This window comes from Teleopsis dalmanni, chromosome 2 (genome assembly GCF_002237135.1).
Source record: "Teleopsis dalmanni isolate 2A chromosome 2, ASM223713v2, whole genome shotgun sequence".
Lineage (NCBI taxonomy): Eukaryota > Metazoa > Arthropoda > Insecta > Diptera > Diopsidae > Teleopsis > Teleopsis dalmanni.
The window spans coordinates 32,074,257-32,088,321 of record NC_051847.1 but is presented as its reverse complement, the minus strand read 5'-3'; the positions used below and the strand labels follow the sequence as shown (position 1 = coordinate 32,088,321).

The 14,065-nt window shown below is 28.0% G+C and overlaps 1 long non-coding RNA gene and 4 other non-coding genes across 11 annotated transcripts in view; 2 read left to right on the top strand and 3 right to left on the bottom strand.

Annotated features, from left to right (window-relative positions):
* Positions 1-14,065, bottom strand: part of LOC119674825 — a 93,492-nt gene that overhangs the window by 36,626 nt on the left and 42,801 nt on the right. The window lies entirely within an intron of this gene.
* Trnar-acg lies at positions 5,080-5,152 on the top strand. Its single transcript has one exon. It is a non-coding gene; the product is annotated as a tRNA-Arg (tRNA).
* Trnan-guu lies at positions 8,912-8,985 on the bottom strand. The gene has a single exon. It is a non-coding gene; the product is annotated as a tRNA-Asn (tRNA).
* Trnar-acg lies at positions 9,114-9,186 on the top strand. Its single transcript has one exon. It is a non-coding gene; the product is annotated as a tRNA-Arg (tRNA).
* On the bottom strand, positions 13,719-13,791 carry Trnar-acg. Its single transcript has one exon. It is a non-coding gene; the product is annotated as a tRNA-Arg (tRNA).

Genomic DNA, 14,065 nt, shown 5'->3' with positions numbered 1-14,065 from the left:
GTTTATGGTGGTAGTAGGTCAAACTCTCATGTTTAGCAATAATGTACAGAAAATCTGTTACGTATAGTGACAAGTATTTTTTTATGACCAGGATAGGTGTCTACTTTCTGTAGGTTAGAATCTAAGTGCTATCAACATTTTCACTTTGAAGTATTTACCTACTTGCAGGTAGGTAAGTTGGAGTGGCGGCTTTGTTTTCAAAAAGCCCACTTTAGCGCAAATAATGAGCCATTGTGGTACCACTGGAATAGCATTGGTACGTACATAGATTAAAATCAGTAAACAGACAACGCCGAAAAAGGTAACGACTCCCCCATTAAGTAAAGGAAAACCAACCTGACACTTTTATATATTTAGCCAGGTCCCAGTTGATGTATAGGTTCAGCTAAAAAATGGACATGTCCATAATTTTTCACAAGCACTTGAGTATTAGAAGTGCTATCATATTATAAGTCTTTTGCCTAATTTTATAAGCAAGCAGATGGATGGACATCAATAATTGAACTAGTGCTATCGTGCTTAACAAAAATATACCTAACTAAATAGGGCTTATGCTTTCTCCAACCTGCCGTTTACTTAATTGTAGTACAATCAGAAGTGAAGTGTCTATTGATTTATATATTATAGAGCTCATGATATATCATGATGTTCTGATATGATTTTATTCTGCAATATTAACAAGTGTTGGCGGTCAACTTATTTGTTAAAAAGAATTCGAAAAATTTAGTTTCTTACAATCATTTTGCTCTTAGTTTTATTAATAATAAATTGTTTATAAAATTTATATATGTTGTCTACGGTTTCTCCGTTAAGAATCGCTGCTTTGAACTATAATTATTTAGCTTGGCAGCATATTCTGATCACAAATAAATAACGTGAATCTCCTTGAACTTTCATTAACAAGCAACGATGCAGAAATGATCGCAAATGCATATTTAATGCAATTCGTTCTGGCGGGTGGGATTTCCGGTAAATCGTATTCAGGTCGTTCTCCGGAGCCGCATTTCGTGTTGTATTTTCCCTCGTAATAATCAATTACGGCATGGCGTTGCAAACAGGCCTTCTAGTGCTAAGTTATTTCAGTTGTTGTTTATTATTTTAAAATAAAAAAAAAATAGAAAAAAGAGTAGAAAAATGGCAAGTGTTGATAGCATCTGTTATATAAATAAATTGCAAGTAGAGATAATGGATCTCTCTGTAGATCTTCACTTAAGTTTTTATTGAAGCAATTAAAGTATAATTGCTTTTCTAATATTAATCAAATGTATTTAATGATTTTCATCCAAACTTTAATAATTTGACAATTTTTATTAATATATTTAATCAATTTATTTTTATAAGAAATGAATAGACATACACTCAGACAGTAAGATTTACTTATTTCAAATAGGTTAAGTAATATATCAGTTGTGAATCATTATGGAAATAGTTAGCTGCTTCAACTGTGCGTCAGTTTTTATATTCAAGCATTCGCTTATTCGAAATCTATTTCATTCACATCTTATTGTATGCATAAAATGTACTAATTGCTTATTGGGATAAAGGATGAAGAGATAATGAGATAATACATATCAAAGCTTCTCGTATCTGTTATTGTAAGTGCGACACCTGATTTTAAGCATTCATCTAATCAAAATCTATTTTTTAGTTTCTTATTCCTATACCATTCCCAACGTTTGTACGCTCAGAAAGCACATATCTATTGATCGATTGGTGGCATGGTAGATAACACACTAGAAGGTAGAGATAATCGTAAATATAATTATAAAAACTTTTTCTATTTATTATTGTAGTTCTTAAAACCGATTTTATATGTAAGCATTTACTTCATCAATTAGTTAGTTTCTTATATAAGCACTCACTCAATCAGAATTTATATGAGTTGCTCATTCATATCTCAATCCTTGTAAATATAAAAAAATAACCGCCTGGTGGTAAGAAGAGATAATGAGATAACTTATAAAAGAACTTCTTCTACTTCTTATTGCAGTTGTTAAATCTATTTTATATATAAGCATTTACTTATTCAAAATCTATTCGTTGCTAAGCTAATACATATAGTATAGAGTATATTATATATACTTTTGTCTATCATTATACTAAATTCGATTTTAAAACCTAATCATTCTCTGCAAAAAAATCTATACATCGTTTGCTTATTCATTTATTATTCGTTATATTTGTTTATATAAAAAGTTCCAAGTAACAAGAAGGAAAATGAGATAAGATATATAAAACGTTTTTCTGTCTTATTTTTTAGTTATTAGAATCACTTTTATATTTAAGCACTCATTTAATCAAAATCTATTCTTTGCTAGCCTAATTGTAAATCTGTTATTCAGAACATTTATACGCAAAAAGTTCATTTGTTCATTTGTTTGTAATAATATAGTTAATGATAACTTATATCTATCATTGTGGGTGTTAAACCTGATTTTATAAGCATGCATTCATTCAATCAAAATGTATTCGTTCCTGACGTATTCACATATTCTTCATAAAAATCAAATCAAAATATATTCGTTCCTGACTTATTCACATATACTTCATAATGTATAAAAAGCACCAATCGCGTTCTTGTGGGAGTAAAGACAACACAAGAGTAAGAAGAGATAATAAGTTACAACAGAGATTTCCAACTTTAAACCCCTATATCTAAAAAAGTAAGCTATATGAAGCATATAGTGTATGGAAAAAAGTTCTTTAGAATAGTTGCCTTTACTAAAATCCGTTAGTAAATAGACCTACCCGGGAAATCAGTATTGTTCCGAAGCAATTTATAATACCCACGTTTTAAGTATAGCGTACAATTCTGTACGGGTTCATACGGGCTGTACGGTACAATAGTAAAACATTTTTTATTAGGTCTCTCAGCCGGTGAATGATCCCATCATTTATGTTATTACACATTTACTTTGTTGTTGCTATTTTTTATTTTTTGCTTTGTTGTTTTTGTTTATAAATTTTATGTGCAGCCATGCAGAAATTGTTTAGCGAAAAGCTAACAAACAATAACAACAACAACAAAACTATATATACGCAGTTTTCAAGCTTGAACTGATCATCAACACATTGTTGCGATTTTGTTGTTGTTGCTGTTGCTATTTGTAGCTATTGTTGTTGTTATGACCTTGGCTGATCTTTTAAGCTTGCATTGTTGCAGGGAAGCACAACTGCAGTTTTGTTGTTATTGCTTGTTGTTGTTTTAATAGCTTACAGTGTTGTATTTGAAATTTTTTTTTTTTTTCTATAATATTTAAGTTTTATTTTTGTATTTAATACAAAGGCAACCATTGTTGTTTCCGGCCCAATAAGGCGTACATTCGGTATGGGATTTTATATTAAAGTTACTGACAGTTAAATGAAGAGTGGCGGGGGGGTAAAATTAATATATATTTTATGAATACATGGAAATACAAATTTATACAACTGAAAAAAAAAAAATATTTTTCTTACGATCAGGTATACATATGTACATATGCCATCAGTGGCGTAACTACAGGGAAGCAACTGGAAGCAACGCTTTCGGGCCCCCGAATTTAGGGGGCCCCACTATAAATGTTTGTAAACGTTTTTTTGTTGGAATAACTTCATATTGCATTTTATAAAAGACACGTAAATTTTAAATTTAAAGTACATAATATGTATGTACTTCAAATAAAATATTAAACCTATTTATAAAATAAAAAAGTTTTTCTAAGAAAAGTATGTGTCGTAATCGAGAGTTTATATGGAAGCTATATCTAGATTTAAACCCATTTGAAAATAATTTTGTACGTTGTCTTTTGCAAATATCAGTACTGTATACACCAAATTCTATTTAAGTTTATATCACAGCTACAAGAAATAGACGTCAAATTTCAATCAAATCAAATGGTGAACAGGGTCGGCTAAAAGTATGTGTGTAAAGTTTCATTCGAAGAGTTCAAAAGCTGAGAGAGTAGTCTGAACTGAAAAAGTATATATATACTGTACTGATATATACTTAATGATATTTCCGACGTTTCCTTTAATGCGTTACGAAAATCTTGACAAACCTTATATACCCTTTTCACATTTTTCGTGTAAAGAGTATAAAAAGAGGGGCCCCTTAGTATGTTGATAGGGGCCCCTTAGTTAGAATTTGCTTACAGGCCTAAAAAATGTAGTTACGCCACTGTATGCCATAAAAATCGGGGCAGATAAGATTAAATATTATCTGTTGAAGACGTTCGATTAAAAATGATCGAACTTAATATTTATTATAAGTAAAATAACAATATATATTAATGTATACATATATCAAATAGTAGAGAGATATCCGACTTAAGCTATAAGTACATGAATATATAAATGGTTTTTTTTTAAATTTTTTTATATTATATTCAAACAAAGATCAAAGTTTAAATATTTTTATCTATTTGTAATATTAAAACAATTAATATTACAAATAACGTTACTTATCTAAAATGAGCATATAGATCTGATCTACTCATATCCTTCCTGTTTGAAACACCTCAAAAGGTCCCTTAGTTTGAAGCGACTTAAATAGTGCTGGCAGCCTTCTGCATTTCTTGTCTGACAGTAGGTATTTCAAGGTTACGATGTACGTCAGCATTTGCTTTGTTTTGGAACCTTTCTATCATATCTATTATATGATTTTTCGCACAACGGCGAAATTTCGATACCATAGAGCCATTTAGGCTTAAAGAATCTTGTGTTTCTTTTGCTAAGATACTTTGAATAGTTTGGGACCCTGTTAATACTGAGAATGTATCATAATTTCTGTAGATAAGCTAACGTGTTGTTATTAAAATGAAACAGCATTTATTTTTATTATTATTACTACTTGGACTAGTTTTAGATTATTGTTAAAACTAAACAAAATATAAAATAATAATAAAACTAATTAATTTATTCATACATGTAGAGCTACTACCTCTTCGTAGGTAGTTTTTAGAACTACAAATTTATTTCTGCTTTAATATTAAATATTTTTTTAAATATGAACATAGTCACAATGTTTTGACTATGTTCATTAAAAGTCTTACTTAATTTTCTAATAGAAAAAAACGTGACTTTAGCATAATTTGGACATATGGTCCTGTGGCGCAATGGATAACGCGTCTGACTACGGATCAGAAGATTCCAGGTTCGACTCCTGGCAGGATCGAAAAATTTTTTTATTTTTTTAATTTTTTTGTTTTATGGTATTTAAAATACATTGTTTTTTTAATATATTTTTTGATAGGAATATTTTAAGATTAATTTTTTTTTTGTGAAATAAATACAAAAAAATTAAAAAAGTCGTATAAAGAACAAATGAGAAACACAAGCGTTTGCTTAAGAAAAAGAAATATAAAACAGAATTAAATATATATATATATATATATATATATATATATATTTTATATATAGTATATTATTTAAAGAATTATATAATATATAATAATATATATAATATACATATATATATTACATATATTTTATATTATATAAAGAAATTTTATATAAAGAGATTTTTAAAGAAGTTATATATATCACATATAGAAATTATAATATATATATATATTATAAAGAAATTATATATCTATTATATATATATATATATATATATATATATATATATATATATATATATTGATATTGTACATATTATGTACATATTATTCTTTTAAACATTTCAAATGTGTCTTTGAGATTTTATAAAGAAATTGTTTCTAATATATATATTTTTAGAGCAGATTCCTAGCAGTTTTATCTTCTTTTTCTATTTGATCCGATTTTAGCTAATATTATTTTATATTTTTGGCACTGTCACTAGAGTACTTAACTTTTGTTTACTTAAGTGTATATATTACACTTAAACTGAATACTAACTGCTTGGGTGTCTGTAGTGAAAAGGTTTACCGTACAATTGATATGCATTTAATATTATTAGCGCAATGCCTACGGAGTAGCATTTTTAATACATAACTTGATTAATTAAGTAAATTATGTTAAGTATTAGTTAACTTGTGTTGTATAATATATAAAGTACGGACATAATATTTTGTATTTTTTAATATCTTTCTTTTTGTAGTCTGCCTAAGATTTTGTAGACTGCCTAAGTATTATATTCCTATATGCCTTATAGTATCTACTACTCAAAAGCTTATAAATTATATTAAACTTTTATAATTTATATTAAACTAAATTTTATTATGAATTTAAATTGAAAGGAAATAATGTCTTATTTCATTTTCTTGTTTTAATAAAAACTTTTCCAACTTAACAATGGTAAACCGCAAGAAATGAGGAAGAATTGAATAACAAACGACTGCTATTATATATAATCAATAATTAAATAAAAAAAATTTATCTCCAAAGAAATTAAATTGTACAAAATAGCTACTAAAATCAAAAAAAAAGGTTCATCATTGTGTACTATAGTAATTAAATCAGACAATTAAAAATGGCTTTAAATTTATAGAAGATAAATCAATTTTTTTTATAACTAAACTTAATTAAAATAATTATATAATTACTTACGTTAATGAATATTTGACTATATAAAAAATACAATATTTTTTTCTTAGCAAATATTTGGTATAATACCACTTTTAAGTGGATCCCTGAGATAACCATTATAATCCAATACTTTGTTTTCGGAAAAAACATTTAAATGAGTATATCTTTAAACTTGTTATGAATTATCTGTTTGATATATTTATAATATTATTTTCTTAATCGGCTTAACAATTTAGTTTTGGGTTTGTGTTTAACGAAGCATTTCTCTCTAGACGGTTCTGATAAATATGTTCTGCCTTCTCATGCCTTGAATATCAAGTATGATTAATACTACGTGATCAAGCTTTTACTGTTTGAGGTTTATCTATATGTGGTAATCTTTGTCAACTCGCAGGTAACTGTATATCTTAAGAGATGTCTTTTTATGTCATTAACAAGCAGTGTTCTGGATATTAATTTGCCTAACAATGTCAATTGCATAATAAGGCCCTCGACTATAAATCACTAAAACTGATTAAACTCAGTTAAATTCTTAACTAGAAATAAGACACCAGTATCTTAATGAATGTTAACATCGATAAAATCAATCCTAAAGACCAAGATGGGCGCATTCGCTAATTCTAAAGATTAAAGTTTGGATTAATTGAGGAAGTAAAGACTTGAGATTTAAATTTTTTTTCTTTTTTTTCTTATATCGCTTCAGGCTGCAAGTAATCCGTACTGCTAGTTTTAGTCAGACGAAATTGACATATAATTTGAGACTGAATAAGATTTGTAGATACTAGATAAAATGTAGAAATACTAAACGGGGAAGCCAGCTCTTCTGCAATAGTGAAGGAGATGTTGAAAAGCACTGAATAGTGAAGCATCTACAAGTGCATAATCTGTATAATCTCTAGCATAATAAACATTGTCAAAGCGGACGAAAAACTAAGTATGCAATCGGAGTAAAGCACGCTAGGTGCTCTTTTAACCCAGCTTCTAAAGGAACACCTTAACTAGCCGTACTGCAAGGTTTTGAGTTGAAAATGAGGCATGTCGATGAATCATGCATTTTTCGGGCACGCAAATGGTATGAGCCATTAGTATCTTTAGTATAGTTTTACTCCAGGTCCAAGCACCAAAAAGTAAGGCTGATATTGTTCGAGATTGATTCAGATGTGGCAGTATTCGTCAATTCGTGCAAAACTATATATCTTTTGGAATAAGTTTTTCGAGCATACAGCAAGTACTGTTTCATCATTCTTTGTTGTCATCCACACATCTGCGCCTTACGGTAGCACAGGTAAAATAAGCAGCCTATGGGACATACATTTTGTCATTCTAGAGATATTTTTGTATTCCAATTGCTTACTGTGCTTTTAATGCCATCTATTGGAAATAGAAAGTTTTCATTTGATCTCCAGTTTGACATCGGTTTTGTTATTTACCGCGGTGTCAATATAATAGAAATTGACGGTAGTTTCTAAAATATCGTTTCTTGCAAAAGATTTGGCTACCGAGTGGTTGACATTCTTACTAGTAACTAATACACATATCGTTTTACTCTTATTTATATTATATTATTCATCAGTCGCATATGTATATATACTTTTAAGTATTTATTTATTAATGAGTAAATATAATCTTTAATTATTTCATTTTGTCAAAATTTTCTACCACACAACCACGTTACTTCTCCATTTTAGTTGTGGGTGTCATTCTCAGTTCCAATCCGTTTTGGAAATATTTTAAATGTTTTTATTTTTAAATTATTTTGTTATTTAAAATTTTGGTTTGGTTTTTTTTTTTTAGCGAAAAAGTCATTTTTAGTAATTAATTAGTCTGAATTTTAATTGGTCTTAGCTGCGCTCTGGGTATTTGCGTGTTCGCAATTAAGTTGAAAATGATGAATTGCCAAATGACAAATGACGAGTGTTGCTGCCAATTTACTGAGTTGAATGCACTTCACTTATTTCACTCAACAATTTTTAATTTAAATTGATTTTATTTTGAAAAATGTGTTCACATATATTAGATTTCAGTTATTAAGAAAACAATATTTCATCATTTCTTAAGCATTTCTTAAAGTTGTATTTTAAAAGTAATTAGACTCACCATAATATAAGAGATATTATATTGCGTTTTAAATGAAAATAACATTTATTTATTTAATAATTATTTATTATTATTATTCATTTATTTTACCGAATATTTAAAGACATTCAGTAAGTCGAATTAAAGTATCAAAAATACATAAAAAGCTTCGACTAGACATGTGTGAAAATACAATTTAATTTAATATTAAACTCTCATTTATGACAGAATTTAAAAAATAAATGACAGCAATTTTATAATTAATTTTAAGTAAAAAAAAATAGAATATTTGTTAAAATTATTTTAAAAAATATTTATTTAATAATTAAGTTACAAAAAAGTAATGCGCCCCCGGGTGGGCTCGAACCACCAACCTTTCGGTTAACAGCCGAACGCGCTAGCCAATTGCGCCACGGAGGCTTGTGCATCTAGAATGTCAGAGAGCGTACGTAAGTTCGTATCGAAAAACGTTCTTACTTTAGAACAAATAATATTTAAAGCATAAGAATTTCTGGTGAAAATTTGTGTTATGCGTGGCGACTTCATGTGGTCCTGTGGCGCAATGGATAACGCGTCTGACTACGGATCAGAAGATTCCAGGTTCGACTCCTGGCAGGATCGAAGTTTTTTTTCAATATTTTTTTAGTTATATATTTTCATATCGTATGTAAAATGCCATTAAATTTATTTATTTTTTAAAATAATTTATTTACGATTTTATTTTAATATTTTTCCTTGGTATTATGTTTTCAATAAAATTACTATATAAATACTCGAGATGATGCGAAATATGTTTCAAAATTATAATATTTATTAATTATATTATGTTATTATTAATTATAATAATAATTACTATTCTATTATAGTAATAAAATTATAATTAAATATCATTAGTTTTTTAAACTAAATTGTCGAATTTTTGAATCGAATTAATACAAAAAATACGTATTCTATTTAATTATTTAAAACAGTGGTTTCCAACCGCTCTTTGGGATCGATCCAATATGTTTCCGCGACCACCTGTGGTCCGCGTGTAGTTAAAAATAGTTCGTGAATCAAATTTGTTAGGTACTCCTAGAAAACTATGCTCTAATCACGTATTAATTTCCTAGAAAAAATTAAGCTCATGCGGTAAAGAAGATATTAAAACCAATATGTGGTATGGTTGAACCGACATGATGCGTCGATTAAGAATATTTTGACCTGTGATTTAGTTAAAATTTGGTTAAATCAACCAAATTATTTTTCTGACTGAATAGATAGTACATAGCTTGTAGTTTGTTCACTAAGTACGAAAAATTTCTAAGTAATTATATACTCTTTTTATAACCTATAGAATGTACCTATCCACTTTAACAATTCTTTATACATTATACCAGAGATATGGTACATAAAGCATATTTAAATAATCATACAGTTTATTATTCTCAAACTTTGTGGTCTCTACTAAAAACAAAAATATGATAGCGGTCCTTGGTCACAAAAAAGGTTAGAAACCACTAATTTAAAATATAAAAATATTTAAAATATTAAAAATTCAATAATAATGAAAACTGCAGGACTTACAAAAGTCCCGTGTTTCAGGCTTGTCTGCGAAATTTATCTAACAAAACCTGTATCTGTCCGCGTGTCATAAAGCTTCAGTCTTCTCACGTCTCTTTTGTTAGAGAAAGTGCTGCACATATCATAAAATTTATGCACCTTGAGTTCCAATTACGGATAAACGTTTTCCATTGTAAAAAATGTAAGTCCATTTTGCTACGGTATACCATATCTTACTGAAATGTCCTAAGTCTAAAAAATATATAATATATAATATAATAACCAAAATATACAATAAAAATATATAATAAAATAAAACATAAATTGGAAAAATATAAATTTCGGAAGGCTTATTGGTCCATAACGTAATCTTTGATTAAAAAGAGGTTTGTGACCTAATGAAATCGCGAGTGATGCGACACTGTAGGTAACTGCTACGCTAAAGAGCTAGTTTGTCCGTACAACTACGGTAGGGCGTTGATAGGCCTCCTTAGTAGTACAAACCTGGCATTGTTAGTAATTCATTTAAAGGCTTATCATCATGGTAGATAGTATATCAATTTAACAAAAGGGGTCTATCTCTTGCGGATGAGAGTTCTAATCACATTTTCTGTGACTGTTCAGTTTTGATCTGGGCAAGATTAAGATTGCTGGTTTGGGAATTTCAATACGCACCATTTGTAAGTATGTCCTTAATACATGATAATTAGATTTTTATTCAAAGAGCAAAATCCGCTTCGCAGGGTTTCAGCACCTCATATTTATTGTATACTATTCTAAATAGGGCAATAACTTTGAAATGACATGCTTTTGATTAATTATTTATGGAGCGTAATTTATTGTAATATGACAAACACATTATAAATTCGATGAAAGGTCCATTTGCTAGATATATATTACTAAATTGAGACTAATTTAATTTAGAACAATTTAGAAATTAGACCAACCTAATTTGGTATGTACTGCCAAATTAGGATCAAGATGTAGATAACCCATTATAAATGCTATATTTCTATGTAGGAACTGTAATAAATATTTATTTTAAAGTATTTTTTATTTTACAAAAAAACTATTAACATAATATAGTCTAAATATTATGACTATTTAAGTCTACTCAAATTGGAAGACAAAGGAAAATATATCACGAGTCTGAACTGAATACATTATTAAAGTGGTTCGGTTAACTGTTATAATACACTAAATTATTAATTCAGTCAAGAAACTGGTTATATAGGTTCTGTAGAAGAGGTTTCAGGCAGATTTTGTCGTTCGGCTTAATTTTAATAAAATGTCAGACATCCCGATTTCAAACCAATTTATTTCAAAATTGTTTAGCGGTCCAGAAATATGTAGTCAGTAGATTAATTATTTTAAAAACTTTCTTTTGCTATTTTTTTTAAGTCTAGTACATATATATAGTACATATATATAGTACATATAGGGGACGAAGCCCTTTAAACTTTTTTTATTAATTAATGCAGATTATTAGTTAATTTTGTATGTGGTCTATTTATTAACAAAGCAAACCAAAATTAAGTTGTCAAAATAAGTTAATATTTAACACAATTAAAATAAAATTGATTAAATTTAAATAAAAAAAAAAATAATTCTCTGGCTTCAATTCAAAATATACGTACAAAATTTATAGTTTTCTTGTTTGGATCCAATAAATTTGGATCCAACGAATATGATGGATGAGAATGAGAGGGAATTTCGATTGGATGGCTTGCGAAAGCTGGGAATGAATGAAATGAAAAGACAATATCATGGCTTGTACTTGGATAGTCAGAAAAAATATACAATAGCAATATTTTTTTTACCCCATCATTTTAGAAAAATATATAGTTCACATAGTATTCAAGACCACGATCAGACAGATGAGGCATATTTAGAAAAAAGAACAAATGGTTTAACTATCAATCGCTTAGAACAATTTGCCAGTTTAATACTCGAAGCAGTTTATAACAAAAATGTTAATGAAAAATTGAAGGCACTCCAGCGTCTTAAGCGTGAAAGGAAAGTATTTACATGGGTTCTTGTTGGGTTCACTATCCTCGGTGGTTTATGCATATACCTAAAACAGAGATTCGAAACCATGAGTTGATGTTATTCACAAATTTGGGATCTTAACTCTGTTGAGGATATATTAAGTAAACTGCAGGTGATGAGGACTAAGGAAATGTAGCTATTACCAGCTGTGAAATTCTGAAAATGAAATCTAACTTTTCTCTCACTTAATAACTTAGAAACACAATATATTTTTTAGTAATAAAGATTTTGATACTGTATAGTTCTTGAAATAAAAATCAGTTTTGGCCAGAGAAGTTATAAGTGTTTCAGCATTTGTATATATTATTATCTCGAATTACCATAATAGATTTAAAACTCGATATTGCTTCGATAAACTCCACAGATACGTTGTAATATTCGGACCTAAAATATTTATCCACAAAATGTTTATAAAATAAAACAATTATAAAAATATTGTTGGATCATCAGTATGACCCACTAATGTAATATCCAACTACAAAATCTATAAGTGTGATGATTAACATATTAACGGAAAACTTATGCTATCTCGAAGGTACTGAATCATCTATTTAGTACCTTCTAAAAATTTCTAAAAATAACCTATTGGTCCATCTGCCAAAGGAATACAATAAGCTTTGAATGAGTACAACAGGAAATATGTATAAAAATCGATGTACATTTTATCCAATAAAGAATTACCCTAAGCGAGACTTACATCTTCTAATATTATATCAATGACAGTTAATAATTAGGGATCGTAACAGTTATCATAAAAAAATAAAAATCAACTAATAACTCTTATCGTTCGCATTTTAAAATAAAATTCTAAAATAATTTAAAAAATTTGCATTATATCACATTTTTCAAAAATAATTATTATTATGTGCCTTTTACTTTCCCACGCATGTTATAATATAATAAATAAAGCATCCGACATGTTTGTTTTCAAAAATAATAGTTATTTTTGAGATTTATATTTTTAAGGAAAAAATAATAATTATTTGTGTGTTTTATTATAACTAAAACACACAGCAGATGTATGAGTTATATGTGCGTGGAAAAGTAAAATGCACATAAAAATAATTATTTTTTGTGAAAAATATAAAATTAAGCAAATTTTATTATATTTTTTTGAGTTTTATTTTAAAAGGCTTACATATATAATGCACTCATAATATTAAAGTTGAAAGTTGTTAAACTATATAAACTATATATTTAGATAAGAATTTAATTAAATAACTTGCTGTTGTTGCTCTTTTTCTTAGAAATTTTTGAAGTAATTATTATTTTCGGTTCCAGTTGATAATTGTTTCCAACCTGGACTAAGCAACTTAGAAAAAAATAATGTACTAAGATCCTGGTTACCAAGACATTTAGGTAAATGAAATAACAATCTTACAAAACTAGGTTTCAACCTAGAGATAATTGCTTATAAATTCTTCTGCGGTATATGTAGTGGTTACATTATATAAAGTAAATAAAAAATTAAAAAAACAGATAGTATAAACAGTATCTAAATAATGTATTTTACTCACTATAAGTAAATAAATAAAAATAGAAAGTTAAAAAAATCAATTTTTCGATCCTGCCAGGAGTCGAACCTGGAATCTTCTGATCCGTAGTCAGACGCGTTATCCATTGCGCCACAGGACCACTTGTCTTCCAAGCGCTCAAGTTATGCTTTCCGGCTGAACATAAAGTATTTGCGTAATAATATAGAATATTTTGATTTTAGAACTACCAGAGATCTATTTATTATATTTTAAGTTATTTGTGTTATTATATCCATTTAAAAGGTGATTGTTTAGAAAAATTTGTGTATATGAGATTTATGTATATAAAAACAATCTGACCGACAATTATCTAGTATTTTCAAAATATCTAGATAAATGGTGTAGTGAGAAAGATATCTAGATTTTTTAAAACA